A 10,786-nucleotide genomic window follows, 5' to 3' on the forward strand; every position below is an offset into this window, starting at 1 on the left:
TTAGATATAGGGTTAGGGTTACTGTTAGGGTTAGGGTTAGGGTTAGTGTTAGCGTTAGGGTTAGGATTAAGTTTAGGGTTAGGGTTAGGACTCAGGGTTAGGGTTAGGCTTAGGGTTACTGTTAGGGCTAGGGTTAGGGTTAGCATTATTGTTAGGTTTAGGGTTAGGACTCAGGGTTATTGTTAGGCTTAGGGTTACTGTTAGGGTTAGGTTTTGGGTTAGGGATAGGGTTATAGTGTAAGGGATAGGGTTAGGGGTAATGTTACGGTTAGGTTAGGACTCAGGGTTAAGGTTAGGATTAGTATTACTGTTAGGGTTAGGGTTAGGGTCAGGACTCTCGGTTATGGTTAAGATTAGGGTTAGGGTTAGGGTTAGGGTTAGGACTCAGAGTTAGGGTTAGGCTTAGGGTTACTGTTCAGGTTAGGGTTAGGGTTAGGGATAGGGTTAGGGTTACTGTTAGGGTTAGGGTTAGGGTTAAGTTTAGGATTAGGGTAAGGGTTAGGGTTAGGGTTAGGGTTAGGGTTAGGGTTAGGCTTAAGGTTACTGTTAGGGTTAGGTTTAGGGTTAGGTTTAGGGTTAGGTTTAGGGTTAGGACTCAGGATAACTGTTAGGGATAGGGTTAGTGATAGGATAAGGGTTAGGGTTAGGTTAGGGTTAGGTTTAGAGTTAGGGTTAGAGTTAGGGATAGGTTTAGGATTAGGTTTAGGGTTAGGGTTAGGGTTAGGTTTAGAACTCAGAGTTAGGGTTAGGCTTAGGGTTAGTGTTAGGGTTAGGGTTAGTGTTAGGGTTAGGGATAGGGTTAGGGTTAGGGTTAGGGGTTAGGGTTAGTGTTAGGGTTAGGGTTATGGTTCGGGGTAGGGTTAGGGTTAGGGTTAGGGTTAGTGTTAGGGTTAGTGTTAGGATTAGGGTTAGTGTTAGGACTCAGGGTTAGGGTTAGTCTTAGGGTTGTTGTTAGAGTTAGGGTTAGGGTTAGGTTTAGGCTTAGGGTTAGGGTTAGGGTTAGGACTCAGGGTTAGGGTTAGGCTTAGGGTTACAGGTAGGGTAAGGGTTAGGGTTAGGGTTAAGGTTAGTGTAAGGGATAGCATTAGGGTTAGGGTTAGGGTTAGGGTTAGGGTTAGATTTAGGACTCAGGGTTAGGGTTAGGCTTATAGTTACTGTTAGGGTTAGTGTTAGAGTTAGGGTTAGGGTTAGGGTTAGGGTTAGGGTTAGGGTCAGGGTTATGGTTAGGACTAAGGCTTAGGGTTAAGCTTAGGGTTACTGTTAGTTTTGGTGTTAGGGTTAGGGTTAGGGTTAGGACTCAGTGTTAGGGTTAGTCTTAGGGTTACAGTTAGGTTTAGGGTTAAGGTTAGGGTTAGGGTTAGGTTTTTAGTTAGGGATAGTGTTAGGGTTAGGATTAGGGTTAGGGTTAGGATTCAGAGTTATGGTTAGGGTTACTTTAGAGTTTGTTTTACTGTTAGTTTTAGAGTTAGGATTCAGGGTTAGGTTTAGGCTTAGGGTTACTGTTAGGGTTAGGGTTAGGACTCAGGGTTAGGGTTAGGCTTAGGGTGATTGTTATGGTTAGGGTGAGGGTTAGGGTTAGGGTTAGAGTTAGGGTTATGTTAGAGTTAGGGTTAGGACTCAGGGTTAGGGTTAGGATTAGGGTTACTCTTAGGGTTAGGGTTAGGGTTAGGGTTAAGGTTAGGGGTAGGGTTAGGGTTGGGGTTAGGACTCAGGGTTAGGGTTAGGCTTAGGGTAACTGTTAGGAATAGGGTAAGGGTTAATGTAAGGGTTAGGTTTAGGGTTAGGGTTAGTGTTAATGGTTAGGCTTAGGGTTACTGTTAGGGTTAGGATTAGGGTTAGGATTAGGTTAGGTTTAGGGTTAAGATTAGGCAGGGTTAGGGTTAGGGTTAGGACTCAGAGTTAGGGTTAGGCTTAGGGTTACTGTTACGATTAGGGTTAGAGTTAGGGATAGGTTTAGGTTTAGGGTTAGCGGTTAGGGTTAAGGTTAGGGTTAGGGTTAGGGTTATGGTTAGGACTCAGGGTTAGGGATAGGCTTAGGGTTACTATTAGGGTTAGGGTTAGGATTATGATTATGGTTATGGTTAGGGTTAGGGTAAGGGATAGTGTTAGGGTTAGTGTTAGGGTTAGCATTAGTGTTAGGGTTATGACTCAGGGTTAGGGTTAAGCTTAGGGTTACTGTTAGGGTTAAGCTTAGGGTTACTGTTAGGGTTAAGGTTAGAGTTAGGTTAGGGTTAGTGTTAGTGTTAGTGTTAGTGTTAGTGTTAGTGTTAGGGTTAGGGTTAGGACTCAGGGTTAGGGTTAGGCTTAGGGTTACTGTTAGGGTTAGGGTTAACGTTAGGGTTAGGGTTAGAGTTTGGACTACGGGTTAGGGTTACGTTTAGGGTTACTATTAAGGTTAGGGGTAGGGGTAGGGTTAGAGTTAGTGTTAGGGTGAGGGTTAGGGTTAGGACACTGGGTTAGGGTTAGGATTAGGGTTACAGTTAGGGTTAGGGTTAGGTTTAGGTTTAGGGTTAGGGATAGCGTTAGGGTTACTGTTAGGGATAGGGTTAGGTTTAGGGTTAAGGGTTAGGGTTAGTGTTAGTGTTAGTGTTAGGGTTAGGGTTAGGGTTAGGGGTAGGGGTAGGGGTAGGGGTAGGGTTAGGCTTAGGATTACTGTTAGGGTTAGGGTTATGGTTCGGGGTAGGGTTAGGGTTAGTGTTAGGGTTAGGGTTAGGACTCAGGGTTAGGGTTAGTCTTAGGGTTGTTGTTAGGGTTAGGGTTAAGGTTAGGTTTAGGCTTAGGGTTAGGTTTATGGTTAGGACTCAGGGTTACGGTTAGGGTTAGGGTTAGGGATAGGGTTAGTGTTAGAGTTAGGGATAGGGTTAGGGTTAAGGTTAGGGTTAGGGTTAGTGTTAGAGTTAGGGTTAGGTTTAGGACTCAGGGTTAGGGTTAATCTTAGGGTTACTGTTAGGGTTAGGTTTAGGGTTAGGGTTAGGTTTAGGGTTATGGTTAGAGTTAGGGTTAGGTTTAGGGTTACGGTTCGGGGTAGGGTTAGGGTTAGTGTTAGGGTGAGGACTCAGGGTTAGGGTTAGGGTTAGTGTTAGTGTTAGGTTTAGAGTTAGGCTTAGGGTTAGGGGTTAGGGGTTAGGGGTTAGGGTTAGGGTTAGGGTTAGGCTTATGGTTCGGGTTAGGGTTAGAGTTAGAGTTAGGGTTAGTGTTAGGGTTAGGGTTATGCTTAGGGTTAGGGTTAGGGTTAGGGTAAGTGGTTCGGGGTTAGGTTTAGGGTTAGGGTTAGGTTTAGATTTAGGGTTAGGGTTAGTGTTAGGACTTAGGGATAGGGTTAGGATTAGGATTACTGTTAAGGTTAGGGTTGGATTAGTGTTAAGGTTAGAGTTAGGCTTAGTCTTAGGGTTATTGTTAGGGTTAGTGTTAAGGTTAGGGTTAGGGTTAGGGTTACGGTTAGGGATAGGGTTAGGATTAGGATTAGGGTTAGGATTAGGGTTAGGGTTAGGTTGAGGACTCAGGGTTAGGGTTAGGCTTAGGGTTACTGTTAGGGTTAGGGTTAGAGTTAGGGTTAGGGTTAGGTTTAGGACTCAGGGTTACGGTTAGGGTTATTGTTAGGGTTAGTGTTAGGGTTAGGGTTAGGGTTAGGACTCAGGGTTACGGTTAGGCCTAGGGTTACTGTTAGGGGTAGGTTTAGGGTTAGGGTTAGGACTCAGGGTTAGGGTTAGGCTTAGGGTTACTGTTAGGGTTAGGGTTAGGGTTAGCGTAGGGTTAGGGTTAGGGTTAGGACTCAGGGTTAGGGTTAGGCTTAGGGTTACTGTTAGGGTTAGGGTTAGGGTTAGGGTAGGGTTAGGGTTAGGGTTAGGGTTAGGGTTAGGGTTAGGGTTAGGACTCAGGGTTATGGTTAGTCTTTGTGCTACTGTTAGGGTTAGTATTAGGGTTAGGGTTAGAGTTAGGGTTAGGGTTAGGGTTAGGTTTAGGACTCAGTGTTAGTGTTAAGCTTAGGGTAACTGTTAGTGATAGGGTTAGGGTTAGGTTTAGGACTCAGAGTTAGGGTTAGGCTTAGGGTTACTGTTAGGGTTAGTGTTAGGGTTAGGGTTAGGGTTAGGGTTAGGGTTAGGGTTTAGGGGTTAGGATTAGGTTTAGCGTTAGGGTTATGGTTGGGGTTAGGGTTAGGGTTAGGGTTAGGTTTAGGGTTAAGGTTAGGGTTAGGGTTAAAGTTTGGGTTATGCTTAGGGTTAGGGTTAGGGTAAGTGATTAGTGGTTAGGGTTAGGTTAAGATTTAGGGTTAGGGTTAGAGTTAGTGTTAGGACTCAGCTTTAGGGTTAGGCTTAGGATTACTGTTAGGGTTAGGGTTAGTGTTAGTGTTAGGATTAGGGTTAGAGTGAGGGTTAGGTTTAGTGTTAGGGTTACTGTTAGAGTTAGGGTTAAGGTTAGGTTTAGGTTTAGGTTTAGGGTTAGGGTTAGGACTCCGGGTTAGGGTTAGGGTTAGTGTTAGTGTTAGGGTTAGGGTTAGGACTCAGGGTTAGGGTTAGGCTTAGGGTTACTGTTAGGGTTAGGCTTAGGGTTAGGACTAGGGTTAGGGTTAGGGTTAGGGTTACTGTTAGGGTTAGGGTTAAGTTTAGCGTTATGGTTAGGATTAGGACTCAGGGTTAGGGTTAGGCTTAGGGTTACTGTTAGTGTTAGTGTTTGTGTTAGGGTTAGGGTTAGGGTTAGGGTTAGGGTTAGGATTAGGACTCAGAGTTAGGCTTAGGCTGAGGGTAACTGTCAGGTATAGGGTAAAGGTTAGGGGTAGGTTAGGGTTAGGTTTAGGGTTAAGGTTAGGGTTAGGGTTAGGACTCATAGTTAGGGTTAGGCCTAGGGTTACTGTTAGGGTTAGGGTTAGGGTTAGGGTTAGGGATAGGTTTAAGTTTTGGGTTAGGGGTTAGGGTTAGGGTTAGAGTTAGGGTTGTGGTTCGGGGTAGGTTTAAGTTTAGGCTTAGGGTTTCTGTTAAGGTTAGGGTTAGGGTTAGGGTTATGGTTAGGCTTAGGGTTCGGGTTCGGGTTAGGATCAGGGTTAGGGTTAGTATTAGGGTTACTTTTAGGGTTATGGTTAGGGTTAGGGTTAATGTTAGAGTTAGGGTTAGGGCTAGGGTTATGGTTAGGGATAGGATTAGGGTTAGGTTTAGGTATAGGATGAGGGTTAGGGTTAGGATTAGGGTTAGGTTAGGGTTAGGACTCAGATTAGGGTTAGGCTTAGGGTTGCTGTTAGTGTTAGGGTTAATTTAGGGTTAGGACTCAGGGTTAGGGTTAGGGTTAGGTTTAGGGTTACGTTTAGGTGTGGTTTAGTACTCAGGGTTAGGATTAGAGTTAGGGTTAGGGTTGTTAGGGTTATGGTTATGGTTAGAGTTAGGGTTAGTGTTAGGGTTAGTGTTATGCTTAGGTTTAGGTTTAGAGTTAGGGTTCGAGTTAGGGTTAGGGATAGGTTAGTTTTATGACTCAGGGTTAGGGTTAGGGTTAAGGTTAGGTTTTGGGGTAGGGTTAAGGTAGGGTTAGGGTTAGGCTTAGGTTAGGGTTACGACTCAGGGTTATGGTTATGGTTAGAGTTAGGTTTATGGTTACGATTAGGGTTAGAGTTAGGGTTAGGGTTAGGTTAGGATTAGGACTAGGGGTTAGGGTTAGGGTTAGGGTTAGCACTCAGGGTTAGGATTAAGCTTAGGCTTAGTGTTAGGGTTAGGATTAGTTTAAGGTTAGGACTAAGGGTTATGGTTAGGGTTATGGTTAGGTTTAGTGTTAGGGTAGGGTTGTTAGGGTGAGGGTTAGGGTTAGAGTTAAGGTTAGGTTTAGTGTTAGGTTTAGGGTTAGGGTTAGGTTAGGGTTGGGGTTAGGTTTAGGTTTAGGTTTAAGTTTAAGTTAGGGTTAGGACTCAGGGTTAGGATTAGGGTTAGGGTAAGGGTTAAGTTAGTGTTAGGACTCAGGGTTAGGATTAGGTTTATGGTTAGGGTTAGGGATAGGGTGAGGACTCAGGGTTAGGGTTAGGGTTAGGGTTTGGGTTAGGGTTAGGTTTAGGTTTAGGTTTAGGGTTAGGGTTAAGCTTAGGGTTAGGGTTAAGGTAGGGTTAGTTTTTGGGTTAGGGTTAGGGTCCGGGTTAGGTTAGATTTAGGACTCATGGTTAGGGTTAGGATTAAGTTTAGGGTTAGGATTAGGGTTAGGAATCGTGATAAGGTAGTGTTAGGGTTAGGGTTAGAGTTAGGGTTAGTGTTAGGGTTAGGTTTAGGTTTATGGTTAGGGTTCGCGTTATGGTTAGGGTTAGGGCTAGGTTAGGGTTAAGGTTAGTTTTAGTGTTAGGGTTAGGGTTAGTGTTAGGGTTAGGGGTTAGGGTTAGGGGTTAGGGTTAGGGGGTTAGTGTTAGAGTTAGGGTTAGGGTTAGGGTTAGGGTTAGGTTATGGTTATGGTTAGGTTTAGGTTTAGGGTTAGTTTTAGGGATAAGGTTAAGGTAGGGTTAAGGTTAGGGTTATGGTTAGGTTTAGGGTTAGGACTCAGGGTTAGGGTTAGGGTTAGGTTTCGGGTAAAGTTTAGGATTAAGGTTAGTGTTAAGTTGAGGGTTAGGGTCAGTGTTATGTTAGGGTTAGGACTCAGGGTTATGGATAAGGTTATGGTTAGTTTAGGTTTAGGTTTAGGTTTAGGGTTAGGGTTAGGTTAGGGTTAGGACTCAGGGTTAGGACGCAGGGTTAGGGTTAGGCTTAGGCTTACTGTTACAGTTAGGGTTAGTTTAGGGTTAGGACTCAGGGTTAGGTTTAGGGTTAGTGTTAGGGTTACTGTTACTGTTAGGTGTGGGTTATGACTCAGAGTTAGGGTTAGGGTTAGGGTTGTTAGGGTTAGAGTTAGGGTTAGGGTTAGCGTTCGCGTTAGGGTTATGGTTAGGGTTACGTTTAGGGTTAGGGTTGTTAGGGATAGGGTTAGGGTCAGGGTTAAGGTTATTTTTAGGGGGTTAAAGTTAGGGGGTTAGATTTAGAGTTAGGGTTACTGTTAGTGTTAGGGATAGGTTAGGGTTAGGGTTATGGTTAGGGTTAGGTTTAGGGTTAGATTTAGGGTTACTGTTAGGGTTAGTGTTAGGTTTAGGTTTAGGAATAGGTTTAGGGATAGGTTTAGGGTTAGGGTTAAGGTAGGGTTAGGGTTAGGGTTAGCGTTAGGGTTATGGTTAGGATTCAGGGTTAGGGTTAGGGTTAAAGTTAGTGTTAGTGTTAGGGTTAGGTTAGGGTTAGGACTCAGGTTTATGGTTATGGTAGGGTTAGGTTTAGTGTTAGGGTTAGGGTTAGAGTTAGACTTAGGGTTAGGTTAGAGTTAGGACTCAGGTTTAGGGTTAGGGTTAGGCTTAGGGTTATGTTAGGGTTAGGGGTAGTTTAGGGTTAGGTCTCAGAGTTAGATTTAGGGGTAGGGTTAGGTTTAGGATTAGGGTTAGGTTTAGCTTAGGACTCAGGGTCAGGGTTAGGTTTAGGGTTAGGGTAGGGTTGTTAGTGTGAGGGTTAGGGTTAGAGTTAGGGTTAGTGTTAGTGTTAGTGTTAGGGTTAGGACTCAGGGCTAGGATTAGGGTTGGGGTAAGGGTTAGGTTAGGGATAGTGATAGTGTTAGGGTTAGGGCTACGGTTAGTACTCAGGGTTAGGGTTAGTGTTAGGGTTTTGGTTAGCGTTAGGGTTAGGGTTAGGGTTAGGGTTAGGGTTAAGGTAGGGTTAGTGTTAATGTTAGGGTTAGGTTGAGGATTACTGTTTGGGTTAGAGTTAGGGTTCTGGTTAGGTTAGAATATAGACTCAGGGTTAGGGCTAGGGCTAGGGTTAGGGTTAGGGTTAAGTTAGGGTTAGTACTCAGGGTTAGGATAGGGTTAGGGTTAGGTAAGGGTTAGGGTTAGTGTTAGGGTTAGGTTAGGGTTAGGGCTTAGGGTTAGGGTTAGGGTTAGGGTTACGGTTAGGCTTTGGGTTAAGGTTATGGTTAGGGTTTTTAGGGTTAGGGTTAGTGTTAGGTTTAGTGTTAGGGTTAAGGTTAGTAATAGGGTTAGGGTTAGGTTAGGGTTAGGACTCAGGGCAAGGTTTAGGGTTAGGGTTAGGGTTAAGGTTATGTTTAGGGTATGGGTTAGGGTTAGGGTTACTGTTAGGGTTAGGGTTAAGTTTAGCGTTATGGTTAGGATTAGGACTCAGGGTTAGGGTTAGGCTTAGGGTTACTGTTAGTGTTAGTGTTAGTGTTAGGGTTAGGGTTAGGACTCAGAGTTAGGCTTAGGCTTAGGGTAACTGTCAGGTATAGGGTAAAGGTTAGGGGTAGGTTAGGGTTAGGTTTAGGGTTTAGGGTTACTGTTAGGGTTAGGGTTAGGGTTAGGGATAGGTTTAAGTTTTGGGTTAGGGGTTAGGGTTAGGGTTAGAGTTAGGGTTGTGGTTCGGGGTAGGCTGGGCGGACGCGGGGAGACGGGGAAAGGGGATGACGCGCAGGTGGAGGGGTCGGGAGGAACGGGGAGCGGGAAAGATCTGCCCGGAGCCACCAGCACGGCCTGACACGCGCCGCCGGGTTGAATCCTACAGGCGGACTGCGCGGACCCCACCTGTTTACCTCTTAACGGTTTCACGCCCTCTTGAACTCTCTCTTCAAGGTTCTTTTCAACTTTCCCTTATGATACTTGTTGACTATCGGTCTCGTGCCGGTATTTAGCCTTAGATGGAGTTTACCACCGCTTTGGGCTGCATTCCCAAGCAACCTGACTCCGGGAAGACCCGGGCCCGCTGGTAGCGACCCCACACCGTCCACAGGCTGGGTCTCGATCAGAAGGACTTGGGCCCCCCCCACGAGCGGCGCCGGGGAGTGGGTCTTCAGTATGCCACATTTCCCACACCGCGTCGCGTGGCGGGAATTCGGCGCTGGGCTCTTCCCTGTTCACTCGCCATTACTGAGGGAATCCTGGTTAGTTTCTTTTACTCCGCTGACTAATATGCTTAAATTCAGTGGGTCGCCACGTCTGATCTGAGGTCGTGGAGCCAGAGGGAGGGGACGCGTGGCATGGCGGGAGAGGGGTGGCGGGAAAGGGACCGAGGCCCCTTTCTTCTCCACCACCACACCGCCCCGCCGTCCACAACACAGGTCCAATGGGTCCGTGAGAGAAAGAGCAAGAAGATCGACTGGGAGGAGCCTGGAGGCGGAGGCAGCGGCGAAGCGGGAACACAAGCCGGCGACCTCGCTTTGGCGGGCAGCCGGGGTCCCGGGGCACACAACGTGGCGCGGCGACAGGGCCAACCTGCGCCGCCTCTCCCCGACCCCACTCCCTGGGGAGCGCTCACATCGGCGAATGGACGGACCACGGCGTCCTGCAGGACTGTCGCCGGAGCGGGCCAACCCCTGGGCAGAGGAAAGACGGAGAAGGTGGCGGGGCCGGTCCACGATGCACAGACCGATGGCGCAGCCACGGCACGGGCTCGGCCAACCTTACGGGCGTGGGCGGCGCGACGACGCTCCCAGATGGGGAAGGGGTGTGCGGGGCGGAGACCCAGGACACGGGGACCGGTGGGAATGAGCGAGACGGGCGGACGCGGCGGCGGAAGACGAAGGAGAACGCGGAGGGCCGAGATTCCGACCCCGATGATCTAAGGAGCCGATGACCCCGCCTAGAGAGGGCGAACCCGGACCGCGACCCCTCCCGTCACCGCCAACGCATGACTGCTCGAGCCGCCCCAGGGCCGTCCCCACAGCCCCTGGGGACACGGAAAGACAGCCAGCGACCCCCTCCTCGCCAACCACCTTGCCTTTCTTCTCGCTCTCCTCTGCACAGACGCCGGGAGGTGGCGACGGCGGGACGCCGACAACCACCCACATGTCTGAACTTCGGGGGATGGAGGGCCTGGGGTCGGGGCTCTGCGAACAAACACCCAGCCACGCGAACCCACCCCTTGGAGATGGACACCGAAGGGGTTTGGCAATTGATCGTCAAGCAACACTCAGACAGGCGTAGCCTTGGGAGGAACCCGGGGCCGCAAGTGCGTTCGCAGTGTCGATGATCAATGTGTCCTGCAATTCACATTAATTCTCACAGCTAGCTGCGTTCTTCATCGACGCACTAGCCGAGTGATCCACCGCTAAGAGTCGTAGGAGTTTTTCGTCGGGTGCGTGGGGAAGAGACGGGATTCCCTCGCCCATACGTGCTGGTGTTGGCACAGTGCCCGCCCCCCACACCGGGAGAGAGGGCTCGCCTCCAGCAGGCCAGCGAGAGCAAAACAGAGGGAACACGAACACCGGGGGATGGGTCGGTCGGACGGAACGGGAAAAAGAACCACACACACAGTGACAAGGGACCCGCCCAACGAACACGGTCGAGGCGCCCACGACACGGGAAGCTGGGGTGACAAGCCTGGCGCGGCAGCGCGAGCCCCACGGGCGCCCAAAGGGGAGGCTCCCACCCCAACCTGCAACCATGGCATCGGGAGCGGCCCTGGAAGGGGGAAAGAGGGCGAGAGTCCGAGAGAGCCACGGGAGGGAGAGAAGGACCTCACACCCCCAGGCCAACTCCCTACGGGCCCTGCCACTACCCCCGACCCCGGGGGCGGAGAGGCGACCTCCCCAGGGGTCTTTAAACCTGCACATCGGAACGCGACAGCCAGGTACCCGGAAAGGTTCAGGGAGGACACGCGAGGTCAGAAAGGCCGGGAGGGGACGGATGCCGGACCCATCGCGGCCATCGCTGACCACACGTGACACGCTCCGGGCGCGGTAAAGCCAGAGCCACGGCGTAGGCGGCCGAGATGAGACGCGACAGCGCCCCCCCACCACAACCACGACATAGATGCGCACCACC

Source organism: Acomys minous (genome assembly GCF_964271855.1).
Source record: "Acomys minous genome assembly, chromosome: 5".
In the NCBI taxonomy this organism is placed as follows: domain Eukaryota; kingdom Metazoa; phylum Chordata; class Mammalia; order Rodentia; family Muridae; genus Acomys; species Acomys minous.